The sequence below is a fragment of the Elephas maximus genome, chromosome 4, assembly GCF_024166365.1.
Source record: "Elephas maximus indicus isolate mEleMax1 chromosome 4, mEleMax1 primary haplotype, whole genome shotgun sequence".
Classification (NCBI taxonomy): domain Eukaryota; kingdom Metazoa; phylum Chordata; class Mammalia; order Proboscidea; family Elephantidae; genus Elephas; species Elephas maximus.
The window spans coordinates 46,005,208-46,019,072 of NC_064822.1; the positions used below are offsets into that span (position 1 = coordinate 46,005,208).

At 35.5% G+C, this 13,865-nt stretch overlaps 1 protein-coding gene across 7 annotated transcripts in view; it reads left to right on the forward strand.

Moving 5' to 3' along the window:
• Window positions 1-13,865, forward strand: part of USP6NL (USP6 N-terminal like) — a 183,693-nt gene that overhangs the window by 158,192 nt on the left and 11,636 nt on the right. The gene's annotated exons all lie outside the window — the stretch shown is intronic.

Genomic DNA, 13,865 nt, shown 5'->3' on the forward strand with positions numbered 1-13,865 from the left:
TCGCTGATACTTGGGTATGAAGCTGCCAATTAGCATTACTGGGACTAGAGTCCAAGTTCTCTTGCTACTAACCCAGTGCTCTTTGTGGTACATTGTCTTGTAGTTAGTATATTTTATTCAGTTATTTCAAGATATTTATTCAGCATTGATAATCTTTGCCTAAATCAAATACTTCATTAGGTTGAAAATTTGTGATTTTAAAATTCTATTATTTCTTTTACATTTGTGAGCAGACTTTCTTCTGTAATAAAGACCTTTCCCTTTCTCATCAGCAGAGCCTCTTTGGTTACTTTAAAATATAATTTCGACTGAAATGCCAGGGTAAATGCTTAATTTTTTCCTTTTTCCAATTTTCAAAGTTAGGAGTTGATGTTCATGATTACCTCCAGTGCTAGCAAATGAGTTTTTGTTTGTGAGCCCATGGAGTTTGATATATTCACAATGTTTCTATCAGTGTTGTTTTTTTTTTTTGGTAATGCTCAAATTGTTATAATTCTGGCCACTGGAACCTCCACCCCCAAGCTGATTGCTATATGCTTTTGATTCAAACACTATTAGTCTCTGACTACTTTCTTGTAGACTCAAGATGTCTCTGGCTTACCTTAAAAATCCCTTGCCGCACCCCCCCCCCCATTTTTACGGCACAAGTAATACACAAATATAGCCTAATAAAAATTCTAGACAGTTTTTAAGGTATGTTGAGTAAAGTATGAAGTGTCTCCATTATTCGATCATACTTCGTTCTCTCCTTCACTATCAACAGTTTGGGGGCACACGCTTTTAGTCCTTTTTCCTGTGCTTTTACATCTAAACTTACATATAAAAATAGATGTGTGTTGTGTGCTGTGGAGTTGATTCCAGCTCATAAACCAAGAACCAAACCTGTTGCCGTTGAGTTGATTTCAACTTATAGCGACCGTATAGTTATGACAGAGTAGAGCTGCCCCGTAGGGTTTCCTAGGCTCCAGGTCTTTTCAATCAAGGAGTGGCTGGTGGGTTCAAACCGCTGATCTTTCGGTTAGCAACCGAGTGCTTATCCATTAAAAAATACATATTTACATAAATGCACATAGCTTTTTTGTATATATTTTGGGTATAGTGGAAGTGCTGGATCAAATTATATAAGCATGTAACATTTTGGTAGAATCTGCCTAATTGCTCTATAAAAAAATGTTTACCCATTCTCATTCTCATTAGCAGTATACGTGAGGGCTTATTTCCCCTCATCCTCACAAGTACTGGACATACTGGATATAATTAATTTAAAAAAATCCAAACCTGATGAGTAAAAAATATGTTGTTTTTATATGCATTCCTTTGATTACTAGTGAAATTGTGGAGTTTTTTTTTTTTTTTTATTCACCATTTAGCATTATGAATTGCCTCTTCATACTCTCGGCTGGTTTTTCTATAGAATTTTAAATCTTTTCCTTATTGATTTGTTTATACATACATATTCTGGATATTTATCCTTTTTCTATTACATATTCTTTATATATTCTCTCTTTATGAGAAATTCTTTGACCTTATGACTCGTCCATCACATAGAATTTGTTTATCTTTGTGTAGTCAAATCACATAGAAAGGAATTTTCCTATCTTAAATATTATTAAATTTTTAAATTATACTTTCTTCTGATGTGTTTATAGTTCAACTTTTCACTTAGTTTTTTTTATTTATCTGGAATTATATGTGTATGTGTGTATAGGGAGTGAGGAAACACTGGTGGCTTAGTGGTTAAGTGCTGTGGCTACTAACCAAGAGGTCAACAGTTCGAATCCACCAGGTGCTCCTTGGAAACTCTATGGGGCAGTTCTACTCTGTCCTATAGGGTCACTATGAATCAGAATCAACTCAATGGCAGTGGGTGGTATAGGGAGTGAGGGCTGGTGAGGAAGAGATCTAACTTTCTTTCTAAATGCTAGTCAGTTCTCCCAGCACCTGCTTTTGAGTAGTTTTTCCTTTTCCCACCAAGTCAAAATACCAATTTTATCATAAGCTAAGCTTTCATTATATTTATCTAATTCTGTCATGTCTATTCTATTGATCAGTTTGTTTTCTTGGTCTATTCCTATATGAATATCAGTGTTTTAATTTCCACAAATTATTATTCTTCAATATGTAATAGGGATTTTGTTGAGGTATAATAGAATTTTTTGATAATTAGGGGGATTTGAATTTTTACAGTATTGTGTTCGTATTCATGAACTTTTCATTTTTTTAGGCTTACTTTTATATATTTCTTACTTTTTGCAGTCTTTTTATATAAATCCTGTATATTTCTTAATAGGCTTGCACCTAAGAATTTTTAGTTTTGGTTGCTTTTGTGAATGAGGTCTTGTTTTACCTTTTACGTGTTCTAATTATCTTGTATTATATATATATATATAAAGGCTGTATTATAGTATGATGACATTTTTGCCTCTTCCTTTCTAAAACTATGCCTCTTGTTTCTTTTTCTTATCATATTTCTTTGACATTTACAGTATTGGATGGTAGTATTAATAGTAGTAATTTCTAGTTTTATTGCGTTTTGGTCTGAGAATATAATCTGACCTATTTATACCTGGAGCCCTGGTGATGCAGTGTTTAAGAGCCTGACTGCTAACCAAAAGGTTGGCAGTTCAAGCCAACCAGCCACTCCTTGGAAGCCCTGTGGGCAGTTCTACTTTGTCCTAAAAAGTTGCTATGAGTTGGAATTGACTCAACAGCAATGGATTTTTCTTTGGTTTTTATTTATACCTTTAGGAATTTATTGAAGAATACTTTATGGCTAATATGAAATCAGTTCTTATAAATGTTTCATGTGTACCTAAAAGGAAGATTTACTCTTGTTTATCAAGATATGGAATTTAATATATAGCCTATTAGACCAACTTAATTTGGTATATATACCTGTATGTGTATATATAGGGATATGTATGTGTATGTACGTATATATCCTTGGGTGGTGCAAACAGTTGAGGACTCAGCTTGGCTGGTAGTTCAAATCTACCCACAGGCACCTTGGAAGAAAGGCTTGGAAATCTACTTCCAAAAGATCACGCCTGTAGAGCACAGTTATACTCTGAAGTACATGGAGTCACCATGGGTCAGAACTGACTCGCCAGCAACTGGTTTGGAGATATACATATCTATCTGTATATTCATATATTTTTTTGAGATTTCCATACATAATCTCTTAGTTTCCTAGGACTAATGTAACAAAAGTATCACAGGTGGTTAGCTTTAAAAAACAGGAATTTATTTTTTCACATTTCTGGAGGCTAAAATTCCAAATTGGGTCACAGTCATATTGATTCCTTCTGTGGGCATCTCTGCCAGTTACTGGTGGCTGCCAGCAGTCCTTAGCATTCCTTTGCTGCGTGTAGATGCATCTGCCTCTGCTGCCACATAGCGTCTCCCCTGCATGTGTCTATTCTGCTCTTATTATACGATACCAATCAGAAGGGGTTAGGTTTGGGACCCACTAGCATGACCTCATTAGCATAACAAAAGAAACCCCTATTTCAAAGCAGGGTCCTATTCACAGGTACATGAGTTAGGATTTTAATATAATTCTTGCGGAGACACAATTCAATCTATAACAGGTACCCTTCTAATTTTTCATTTTATTTTATCTGTATATTATTGACAAAGTGAGTTAAGGTATCTACCTATTTCTGCTTTCATTACTTTCTCTTTGTGTTTTATGTAGTTGTTTTATATCTATTTTTAGAGTAGTTCTAAAGTTATAGTTTTATAATTTTATTACAAGATGACTAAAATAGCAACATAACACTTTCTGTAACAAAATACTATAAATTCAATGTCATAGGTTCAACTCTACTAAGCAAGAAAGAGAAAGTAATGAATTTTTAATAAATTGCATTGAATAGAAGGCAATGAATTAGATTATAAAGAGTCTCAAATTTATATTCTGCTCTTTTTAGTCCAGTCTTTAACCTATGAATTACTTACCTATTTTTGAATGGGTAATTACAAAATCTGTAAAAGGGTGAATACAGTCAAAAGTCTGACCTGTCCCTGTCTCCTAGCCACATGTAGCCCCTCCTTAAAACTAACCACTTCTAACAATTTCCCTTGTGTATACTTCCAAAAATATTGCAGACATTTCTAAACATATATGTGTAAATGTGTGTGTGTATAACACAAATGCTTTCTTCATGTAACAGTGTATCTTGAAGATCATTGCATGTAATGCCAATAACCCAACCATAATAGAGGAGCTTTATCCTTCTATCAGCTGCATAGTGATTAATTATATTCATGTACACTAATTTATCCAGCAAGTCCCCTATTAATAAACATTTAAATTTTCCTTTTTTCTATTAAAAATAATGCTGTCATTAGTATTTTCATATTTTGCATGTAAGTATACCTGTATGATAAATTTCTAGAAGTGAAATCACTAGGTGAAAATATATGTACGTTTTAGATTTTGATAGATACTGCTATATTGCCCTCCATAAAGCTATTACCAATTTTGTATTCCCACCAGCAATGTATGAGTACCTATTTTTCAATATTTATCAATACAGTGTTACTTACAATAGTTTATAATAATCACTAACACTTATCTGTACCAGGCACTGTTCTTTAATACTCTAGACTTTTACATATGTTGACTTATTTAATTCTTATACAACCTTATGAGGTAAGTACTATTATTATTACCACTTTACGGATGAGGAACCAAAGGCACAGAATTTAAGTGATTTGCCCAAGGTCTTATAACTAATTGTGGAAGAACCACAATTTGATCCAGGTAGTCTGGCTCCAAAGCTGCCTCTCTTACTAACTATAGTATACAGCTTCTCTGCGTAGCTTTGGAGGTCTAGGGCCACCCTGATCTTCCTACTTCATAGTTGTGGGTGATTTATGTGCTTTTCCTCCCTGGATACTGCGAACATTGTCTTTGACATTTTGTCAGTCTACCAGGCTATGTCTCACTGGCAGATATTCAGATTCAGATTTTCTTGGAACACAGTATGCCTCAGTTTTGTTTTTTTTTTTTTTAAGGAAAATTTTCTTACTATCTTTAAAATTTTATTCTGTTAAATTTCTTGAGTTCTCTACTTTAGGGACAGTGTTTATCCTTATGTCGTTGTGATTTTAGTCTACATTTATTGTGTATCAAGCCTTGCCTTTAAGTTGCTAATTTGGTTTCCAGCCATTTCTGTTCAGTTCTGTGTCGTTTCTGGTTTATTGATTCATTCTATAGTGCCTTCATGTTGGCCACTACTAATAATAATCATGTATAAAACAGTTTAAAAAATTTTAGCTCATCATCTCTTAATGCGAACCAGCCCTGAAGACCTCAGTTTAAATACAGGTATTTTTAGTTGACAATTGAAGTATTAATATGATTCAGATAGTTTCTTTCATATCTACTTTGGCAAGTGATCTTTAGATGGAAATATTCCTTTGATCTCCTCAGCTATCTTAGGTTCAGATGAAGCCATTTGACAGAGATTTTGTCAATGGTGGAAGTCATTCAGGTTGTAACGCACTTTGGCAAATTGGCTGCCAGTCTGGCCAAAAGTCATAGTTTATGACCTGCATAGAAGAATCAAGAGAAAAGTTTTCTCAGAATATTCGAGAGAGCCACTTTAATGTTTACCTCTTACTTTAGGAATCAGAGAAATGTGACACTGAAAGAACCTTTTTAAGAAAGAATTTTATTGCTTCTGACTGTTGATACACATGCACTTTTTTCCCAGAAAAATTTGGAATTTTTATTTTGTTTCTCTATAGGAAACAAAATTTTTTTTTTTTTTGTAGGAAACAAACTTTGCTAGCCTCGGTATTGTATTTTCTGTGTGTATAGGTTCTTATTGTATGGTATTCAAAATTTGTGACTGGTACAGAAAGAAAATGTTCGCTTGTGCTTAGTCACAGCAGTACTTTTTGTTCATTACGAGTTATACTGTTACTTAGAATTCTGTCACGCTCAGTTCCAGATAATTGCTCTGTGTAAGCCTTGGCCCCACCTCTACCTCTCTGACATTCCTCCTCTTTTTCCTTTACTGCTTCCTTTTCTTCAGATCATCTTTTAAACGACCTGTCTAAAGTTGTGTCCCTTGCACTGTTTTTATTCTATGTGCTTTCTTTCCCCGGGTGATTTCATCATTTCCTGCGGTTGCAACAGCCATCTCAAAGACTTTCACATCTGTACCGCCATCCCAGATCTTTCTTCTGGGAACTCCTGAGTTCTAGACATATTTAGCCAGTAGCTTAATCGGGCATCTTTGCCTGCCTGCCCCTCAGAAGCTTCAAACTCAGTGTCTAAAACTGAATTATCTCCCCACCCACCTTCCAAACTTATCCCTCCTCTGTACTTCCTGTCATGGTAAAATGTTCAATATTCACTCATATACTTAAGTATCTAAAAATCTGTTCCTTCTCCTTGCTTCCCCCATTTAATAACGATCTGTTAAGCCACCAATTCCTATATTTCTTTAAATTCTTAATCTCTCTCTACCATTCAGCCTCACTCCTAGAGCCATGTCGTTTGAACTGGGACCCTGATTCCATCCACCTTCTCCGTGCCAGGCCCTTCAGAGGCACTTGGTGCTTTCAGGAGAAAATGCTAACTCCTCAGTTGGATATGCAAGATTTTCTGTGACCTGGCTTCTTGCTACTTCTCCAGCTACTTTTAGCTAACATATAGTAACAATAACAGCAAACTTTTATTGAGTCTTATCTGACAGACTCCTTACTAAATGCTTTACATACTAATACTAACTCACTTAATTTTTTCAGTAGCCCTTTGGAATAGGTTATTTGTTGATGCAAGTTTTTTTGTTTTTTGTTTTTCTCAAGGACAGTTTTCTGTGCACAAAAAAGATTATTCATGGGAGTATCTAGGTTTTTAAAATTAGTACTTGATTTATTAAAGTTACAAGTTCAGAAACCTAGTTCTTAAAGTTTTAAGTTTAGCTGACAAAGGTTAATACACTATTTTTAAATCTAACAAATTTTAACATTACCTCTTAAAGGATCTTTAATGTTTGGTTGCATTTACAAACATAAACTCCTACAGACATTTTGAGTTGCATTTATAAATTTAATATATCCAATTTCTTTTAAATATATCAATTTTTTATTTAAAGACAAAGCTTTTTGTATGTACCTACAATGTAATATTATTCCTCCATAAAAACGAATGCAGTTCTAATACATACTATGACGTGGATGAACCTTGAAAACATTATACTAAGTGAAATAAGCCATACACAAAAAGACAAATATGATCCAATTTATATGAAATACCTAGAACAGACAAATGCTTAAAGACACAAAGTAGATTAATGGTTACCATGGGCTGGGGGCGAGTAGGAATGGGAAGTTAACTGCTTAATGGGTATAGAGTTTCTGTTTGAGGTGATAAAAAGTTCTGGAAACAAATAGTGGTGGTGTTTGCACAAAATTGAGTGTGATTAATGCCACTGGATTGTACACTTGAAAATGAATAAAAATGCAAATTTTACATTGTGCATATTTTGCCACAATTAAAAAACAAAACCAGAGTCCCTGAGTTCTTAAAAATAATTTATAAATCTAACTAATTCAAACTTAAGCATTTGCTAAGCCGTGAGTCTCTTAACTCTTCCAATAGTGTTTATAAGCTTCAAATTACAAGTTCAAATCAATGAGTCATTTGAAATTGGCGTAAAAAGGCTGATTTGACCAAATTATCTTAAATTTTTTTTATATAAATACATAAAATACTAAATATAAAAAGATTCCTTAGCTCAGAAAATACTGAATTAACACGTTTGTTTTTCTTAAATTTTTCCATGTCTAATTCTGAATCAGAAACCCTGGTGGTATAGTGGTTAAGTGCTATGGCTGCTAACCAAAAAGTCAGCAGTTTCAATCCGTCAGGCCCTCCTTGGAAACTCTGTGGGGCAATTCTACTCTGTCCTATTGGGTCGCTATGAGTCGGAATCGACTTGACAGCACTGGGTTTGGTTTTTTTTTTTTTTTTTTTGGTTAATTCTGAATCTTCTGGAATTAAAAGATGTTTTTTCAAACAAATTTAGGAGTAGTTTCTCAGTTAATTGAAATATGAGTTGAGGCTCCAACTGAATTCTCACCTGTGGCCCCAACTGTCAGGCTGAGCCTCTTATTACTGCCAGGTTGATGCCCATCAAATGTTTTAGTCACACAGTCTAGGTGTCTTAGATTCAAGTTGCACATGACCAAGTTCTTAATTCTCCTCAAGAAAGTCTGTGTTTCCCCACCAAGGAGATTGGATTTTGCATTTCTTTGGTCTTTTACCTTTAAATATCTTAAGCCTGATGGAATCCTGTGCTCTTTTCATTTGTTTGTCTTGTAGGGCCACAATTCTTACATTAAATGGCATTTATTTTAATTTTGAATCGCATTCACGGTATTAGCTAATTTGTAGTCCCAACTTACCAGTATTAGTAGTTTGCAGTTGAGGGCACTGAGGCCTCAAGTTTAAGTACTTGGCCAAGGCCATACAACTGGTAAGGGATAGGCCTGATAATTGAACCCAGGCCTACTTCCAAAGTGCTGTATGTTACACCGAACTGGCTACTACTATTTACAGTTTGCAATTCTAATGTGTCATGCTGTTTCACATTTCTTTGCTTTTGAGTATGCTTCTCCCTCCAAGAATGCCCCCAATAATTCCCCCTTTAGGTACCCCTGTCCTCATCCATTCTGCTTAATTTTCACAACTAGGGTTATCACTCCTTCCTGAAGCCTTCTCAGCCAGTCAACTTCCCCACAACCAGAGACTCGACCACCTGTATTTTGTGCCTGAGTCGTACCCTTATACATGCTTCCATGCTCATACGTAGTGTTCTTGCTCCTTGTGTTAGTCCGTATGTCTCTGTTATACAGGGGGTAGGTTCCTCGACAGTGACCATGTCTTGTATCACCAGCACCTACTATAGTGCGTGGTGTATGATGGCATTCAATCAACATTTTCTGAATGAATCAGTGAAGTACTAATATATATTTTAGATAATAAAAACCTACTTAAAGGGAAGGCTTTTGGGGTGATGGAACCATTCTACATCCTTATTGTGATAGCAGTTGCCTGAATCCATACATGTGTTAAAACTCATAGAACTGGGCATACATACACAAGTCAGTTTTACTGTGTGTTAGTTAAAAAGAATCTGTCCCACTTTTGGGGGTTTCAGATGAGTTTTCAGTTTTATTTTGTTTGTATAGCAGAAACATGTGACACACTACAGTTTTTATGTGTGTGTATTGAAAATCTAGAAGACACAAATGTACATTTGAAAAATTAAATTATTTCATTAAGATCTATTGAATTTATGTGGCATTAAATAGGTTTATAATGAGAAATGTATTTAAATAATTGTCCTTCTACTTCCTGTATCTTTCAAATTTAACCTGCTGGAAAAAGTGAAGTTTGTAAGGCTAACTACAATAAGTTTTTGAAAGTTTTTTTTACTAGTATAACTAAAATTTAGAAAGCCAACCTTATCTTTTTTCTTTTACCTACCTTGTTAAAGGTTTATTTAAATTGTATACTCTTCTGGCTGATAGTTCATTAAACAGACATGTCAACATTTGATTTTTCATATATAAATTTGAAATCAGCAATTTAGTGGCAATATTTTAAAACTAATTTGGATTTAATGTTTGGTCTGAAAGGGGACATTTCCTACTAAGATGCCTGTTTCCCACAATAATTTTTCTGACAGTGGCCCCCACTATTTCTTACTGAACACTGTTAGAACAGTCAGAGTACATTTTTTCTGTTGTCAAAAATTAAAAGTAGAATATTGCTCACAAGAGAGAGCACTTAGAGCACTTTCCTGTAATTATATCTCTCTCTTCGAGTCCAAAAAGCTGTTGATGCCTTTTGAGGTGATTATGTAATCTGTGAGTCTTGTAGTTGCATGGGGTGTCCACTGGGTGGTGACATAAGCCTGAGTAAGATCAAAGATGGGCCCTTTCAAAGGGACTTTACCTTGTCTTTTAGGGATGGTTAAGTATTTTTCTTTTTGTTGACCTTTTTGTTTTTAAGGGGAAATCATCTTATATAAGAAAAACAAACTAATAACACATTTTCCTTTATTCTGAAGTGTATTAAGTTATATTTTCTTTTATTGAGCAGATTATTTTAGTTGTTGGCACTGGCTGTAAAATTACTTACCAACTGTGTGATTGAACACTGGTGAATAAAATCATTAATATGATAGTTTCACAAAAATACCTCATATAATATCTGGTAGAAATCGGTATGCTTTCGGACTGGTATGGATTGAATTGTGTCCCCCCAAAATGTCTGTCAACTTGACTAGGCCATGATTCCCAGTATTGTGTGATTGTCTACCGTTTTGTCATCTGATATGATTTTCCTGTGTGCCGTAAATCCTACCTCTATGATGTTAATGAGGCAGGACTCAATCTATAAGATTAGGTTGTGTCTTAAATCAATCTCTTATGAGATATGAAAGAGAGAATTAAGCAGAGAGACGTGGGGCACCTCATACCACCAAGAAACAAGAGTCAGGAGAATAGCGTGTTCTTTGGACCTGGAGTCCCCACGCTGAGAAGTACCTCGACCGGAGAAGATTGATGACATGGACCTTTTCCCAGAGCCGACAGAGAGAGATAGCTTTCCCCTGGAGCTGGCCCCCTGAATTTGGACTTTTAACATCCTAGACTGTGAGAGAATAAATTTCTCTTTTGTTAAAGCTATCCACTTGTAGTATTTCTGTTATAGCAGCACTAGATAACTAAGACAAGTACCCTTTAAGGAGTAAGGCAGTAATTCTTATTTACCTGTTGCCGTTGAGTTCGATTCTGACTCATAGCAACCCTACAGGACAGAGTAGAACTGCCGCATAGAGTTTCCAAGGAGCTGCTGGTGGATTCGAACTGCTGACCTTTTGGCTAGCAGCCGAGCTCTTGACTACTGTGTCACGCCCTTATTTTCAGGGGAAAGAAGGAAAGAATAAAATTTTAGGCAGGAAGCTAGCTATAGTAGGATGAGCAAAAACTTGATTATGTCTATTGAAAAGAAACCCAGAACGAAAGTATGAATAATAAATATTAATATTTCTTACCTATTTATAACCATCTGTTTCGATATCAGTTGTGCATGAATCTTTTAATTGCACTTAATTGCTTAGGGGTGAAAGGAGGTATTTAAGCCTAACAAAGGCCAGGTATAGCAGTATCGTGAGTACGTGTGTGAGTGTATGTGTGTGTGTGTGTACATGAACGTGCATGTGAGAGAGTGAGAGTGTGTGTGTTTGGTACTTACAGTAGGTTGAGATAGATCTAAGAAAAGATTGTACCCAAAAATTTAATGCTTTATTTGGATCTACTTTTGTGAAAACAAACAAAAGACAGCATACTTATTAGCATATGAAACTATTACTGGTGAAGGCATTTGTCCTTCTTACAGGGTCTACACAGCACTGTTGAATTACTGAGAATTTCACATTGTTGGCATAATCCAACAATGTTATGAGTTGACAAATATTTATTGAAGATAAATGTTGATGCTGCTATCCTATGCCATGTATTAATTCCACTTGTTTGTATTTATTTAGCTTGCTCCCTGCTGAATATCTTTGTAGAAACTAGGTGTGAACAAGCATTGTTTTAAATAAAGCAAATCCAGTACTGCACGCTGGTCCTGATACCTGTGACTACCCTTACCCTACCCCTACCACTGTGCAGGGCCTCCTAGCCCAAGCGACTGTACTACCTTTAAGATTCAGAGGAATTGATTTTTTCAAGTGCTTATTTTTTTATATTTTAGGAAGCTCTTTCTTACATCCCTGTCTACTACCTTTCTCAAATTACCTTATCGTCTTTGTTCCTTATTGAAAATCTTTATGGGGGCAAAGAGATATCTTCTCTAAATGTTTGTATACTTTTCCCATGTTTGCCATCTATCTCTTACAGAGTCCTAATTCCTAATAAGCGGTTGTCATTAAGGAGTGAATTAGATAGAAGGCCATTTTGTTAGTACTTGTTTTTGTTGTTTTCCAAACCCTTGTATGGCTAGGGTCTTAGCCATGTGGATCTTGGGTATTTGTAACTATTATGTTTCTGAACTGTTTATATGAACAGTGTGTTATTATTCTAATTTATATGAATATGCCCAATGAACCTTTTATCAGCACTTTCCTTATAATTCTATTACTATTTTAGATACTATAGGAAGAAGTACAATAAAAGTAGAAGTCGCGACTCCCACTGTACATGGATTATGTTCTACTTAGAATAAATGGAAATGCATTGTTGGCTACCATGAAAGAACATTGAGATGCCCCTTTCTGGATATTTTAGAACAAAATCACAGGTTTTTTTTTTAAACCAGTGTGCATTTTGGCCTCTTGTCCGTTCAGAAGAGGAAACATGTTAAATTTTTCTTTTAGCTCTAGTATGCTGTGTAGGTGCGTAGAATATTAATGACTCTTCCTTAGAGACAGGAATTTCTGTATTGACTTGAATATAAAGTAGTGTTAAATGTAAGGTGAATTCTTTTCTTACCCTTTATATTGAAAAATTAAATTTCCCACGTATGTATGACACATACTTTTCCATTTTGTTTCTTGGATGAAATTACTACCACCTGAGTCTCTCCATTACTTCTTCATCAATATTTTTTTTTATTCCTTCTCCTGAAAAATACATGCCTTAGATCCATCCATAAGCTCACATTTTACTGTGTCCCGTTAGTCTTCACTAATATGTGCCTTTTCTGTACCTAAATGATTCAGAATGAAATTCTCCACATATGATGACTGAGGGACAGTCTGTGCCATGACAGTATTTTCCCCAAGGATGTTCAGCTTTCTGTCTTTGTCTTCGTTCCTCACTCAGCACTCCCTCCCTGTCACTCCCACTCTAAAGCTTTTTTTTTTTTTTTCAATCTCTTCTACTGTGTTGTCTTTATTAATCCCTTTGGTTGTGCCCACCTACCTCCTTGCTCCCATCCTTAACCTCTCTTCTCTACCCTTCAAATATCACCAAAGCCAGCCACAGGGTTCTCTGTGGTTGAATGAGAAGAACCAAGAGGTGGCACAGTAGTTAAGTGTTTGGCTGTTAACCAAAAGGTCAGCAGTTCAAATCCACTAGCTGCTCCTTGGAAACCCTATGGGGCAGTTCTCCTCTGTCCTGTAGGGTCTCTATGAGTCAGAATCAACTCGACAGCAATAGGTTTGAGATAGTTTTTTTTTTTTCCAACTATTATTCCAGTTAACGTTTCGTTTCCATATTTTCAGTAAAAAGAGGCTTTAGAATGGGAAGATTCGAATAAGTATTGATAACAGGAACTTGAAGCCAAATCAGGCCAATTTGTGACTAAGAGACCAGCTACTTAATCTGAGAAAGTGTGCCCTGGAAGGACAAATTCCATTTGACTAGGTGAAGTTGCAGATGAGAGCTCTGTGCCAGTAATCTTTGAAAAATTGTGGAACCAAAAGAAGTGTTTCAAGGATGGAGATAAGAAATCTTTGTTTACACTTTTCAGAAGAGAGAAAAATTAGATAATATAGATCATAGACCCGTAAACATGATGTCTATTTGAGGCAAGAATCAATAAATTGATTATTACAGGAATGGATTTTGAGCATTTAGAGAGCAAAGAAGGTGATCACGAATTATGGCTTCATTAAGAATGCCATACTTGGTGAGACCACTATTACAAGAACTCAAGAAAAGGTTTAAACACAGGAGAAAACATTCTTTGATGGTTACGAGGGTGGTGGGGGAGGTGGAGGGGTATTCACTAAGTAGATAGCAGACCAGAATTATTTTAGGTGAAGGGAAGGACAACGCACAATATGGGGTGAGTCAGCACAACTGGACTAAACCAAAAGCTAAGAAGT